The 3,116-nt window shown below is 39.3% G+C and overlaps 1 pseudogene; it reads right to left on the bottom strand.

The window, feature by feature from the left end:
* Positions 1-727: 727 nt before the first annotated feature.
* LOC102395136 lies at positions 728-2,674 on the bottom strand (annotated as a pseudogene).
* Positions 2,675-3,116: the final 442 nt, after the last annotated feature.

The raw sequence follows: 3,116 nt of genomic DNA, 5'->3' as shown, positions 1-3,116 counted from the left end.
TTTGTAGGTAACTTATTCCTTTTCTCTTGCTGTTTTTGATATTCTTTATTTTTAAAGAGTTACTTTATAGTACAGGGAAATATACTCAGTATCTTGTAATAAGCTAAAGTGGAATATAATCTGAAGAAAAAAACCCAAGTCACTTTGCTGTACACTGAAGCTAACACACTATTGTAAATCAACTATACCTCTAAAAAAAAAAGGAGAGAGAATGGAGTCTCTATTTCCCACAGCCTTCTGGCTCTCCTGAAAGAAAGCCCTGCTGGATTTTAAAGCTAAATATTCTGGGTGTTCATCTTCTCCGTGTTAGAGCCCCATGTAGGGCTCAGAACCCTCACCCCTTGAGGAGAATCTCTGTAGTTGTATTATTCTCCTGTATGTAGGTCACGCACCCAGTGCTATGGTTCCTGACTATACAGAGATTCCAACCCTCCTACCTATCTTGTTGTGGATCCTTCTGCATTTCTTGAGTTGTAGCAGACCTTTTCTGATAGCTTCCAGTCTTCCTCATCAATATTTCCTCTGTATTCAGCTGTAATTTTGGTGTGTCCATGAGAAGTGAAGAGCTCACAGTTTTCCTGCTCCACCATTTTGGAGCAGTCGCCTGGGGTATTCTTGGTATAGCAGCCCCGAGCTGACTAAAACAGATTTTTCTGGTTAAGGAAGGTGGGTTGATTATACTCACCTGAATTTTAGAAGTCAAATAGAGATAATTGAAAGACAAGAGATTGAAAACAGGAGGGGGACTCAACTTGCCAATGCAGGCATGGTTGATGGAGAGAATTCAAATGTAAGTCTATTAAAGGAAACAACTTCTACCAACAACATGAATCAGACTGGAAGCAATTCTTGTTTAGGTTCCACTTCAAAAATTCTCTTTGGACACTGAAAGTGAAGGAATGAATGAATTGGCAACTGTGCACTGTGGAAATACATACAATTCACATATATCACATAATAGTAGGGGATTTTTTTATTTCTTGTCCAAGCAAAGTAGAGCCTGTGTACACTGGAGTCACGGCTCATGAGCAGAAAGGGACTGGCAGTAGGGAAGCATGCTGCTATGATTACAGTCTTGTTCCCAAGGAAACAGTTTGGATGATCAAAAAGAGCCACAACAAGTTGAAAAATGGAGGAAAGAGTATAAAAATAGACAAAAGTGCTCACCAGGAGAAGGATGGTTTGGGTAGCTCTGGACTCAGGGAAGGACTTGGGGAAGGGGTTGGTCCCCTGAATGTGTTGGATTCACTGCTTATGTCTGTACAGGATGAGAACCATGGAGCTGCCAGCCCAGAGTGTGAGCCCCAAACATAAAACATCAGGAAATAATAGCAACACTGCAGACAATGCCTCTCTGGTTCTGTCATGATGAACAGCAGAACAGTATCCAAAATCTCTTTCCTCTGTGATGTTTTTGTCACTCCATTTGCCAGTTATATGGAAAGGAGAAACTACATTTACCAGCATTTGCAGGATCCAACACAGGAAAATAGAGCTGGGAGCTCTATTTGTACGTACTTGGGAGCTGTTACTTTCAGCACTGCCCACCTGGAGTTACAGGGACTGATCGTGATCACCTGAAAGACACTCAAGAGGCAGATGCTACTGATGGACCCTCCCCTCCCCACTCTGCAGAAAGAAGAAAACTTTGCAGCCAAAATCACTGCGGATATGCTTCCACCCAAAGACTGCCATTGTCTAGGGGACCCCTTTACAGGGGAGGATCAAGGAGATGGCCACATCAGGTGCTTAAGGATCAAATCTGAAGACCTTAACCTGGAGCCAGTTGAAGTGAAGGATGATATGATGGCAAAGGAATGAGAAATTCCCCAGGATTCTAGCCACCATCTGAGTTAAGATGATTATGCCTATTGCCAACTTGATGCTGCCCATTCTCTCAGTTCACAGTCAGATACTTGTCTTGTGAATTAGAATATCCTGCCTGGGAACATGAGGTGTGGGTTACATACATGGTGTCAGCTGGTATTTCATATTCTCCACTTTCCCACTTGGAAACTAGCAGTTTATAAACAGTTGCATGTATGATATTTAAAGAGCACTAATACATAAAAGTAATCACTGCAGGCTCTACACATGATCACTTCTTTATTCTTCAAAATCTATGAGCCAGACACTTATTTGACCTTAATGATACAGAGAAGGGTAAGATAACCACAGAGCGGTTGAGTGTTTGTCAAAATCTACTTTTAGGACAGAGTGAGGACCTGAAACTCACTGGACTGGTAAAAAAAATTGCATCGATCCCCTATTTCTGCCAAAAAGTTAATTACCTGTGTTCATATAAATTCAGATTTATATTTAGCTTTTTTTCACAACTTGTTCTTTGATTTTAGACTGGTACTATTTTATAACTTCCATTATAAGAAGATTCCAGTTTTGTAAAGTTTTATTCTGGAGGGCACTATGTAGTGTGACTGAGGCTTTAGCTGTCTTAGTATATGTACATGCACTGCTACCGGGAGAATCTGGCAGGAACCTGCCCAAGACATGAAAATGCGGATGGCTCAGAATTAAGATGCAAACAGTAAGATCTTTTGCTTTTATTTCAGAAGAGCAGTGATAATAGCATGTATCCCAGAAATTGTTAAATAGTCACATGTAATGCCATAAACTTTGGGACATAAAATACTCATGCATGATTAATTAGTGTAAGGAGTTACTACATTATTATTTTCAGGTGATACAATTATCTATTTGTAATAGAAAATATGACAATGAATTAGGACTTGCAAATGATATTAACATACCAGAGATATATACAAATCAAAACCTGCAAGGCATCTATTTTTATGCATTTTATAAATGAAAACACCACATATTTAGATTGATATTAAGATACTTTTTAAATGGGCAGAAACAATATGATATATGACTGAAAGTTGCTCCCTGAAACTCAGCATTATTATGTGAACTTTCCTTAACATTTCATAATATTAAGAGTGAAGACAGCCTCACCATAATCAGTGAACTCAGCATGTTTTCAGTGAGGACACAATTACTGTCTCCATTAACATCCAGAGTCAGAGAAAACACTTTCCTTCAAAGTGTTTCCATTTGGATACACTTTCTGCACAGGATAACATTTTTTGCAGACT

The sequence above is a fragment of the Bubalus bubalis genome, chromosome 18, assembly GCF_019923935.1.
Source record: "Bubalus bubalis isolate 160015118507 breed Murrah chromosome 18, NDDB_SH_1, whole genome shotgun sequence".
Lineage (NCBI taxonomy): Eukaryota > Metazoa > Chordata > Mammalia > Artiodactyla > Bovidae > Bubalus > Bubalus bubalis.
This window is presented reverse-complemented; position numbering and strand designations above follow the sequence as displayed.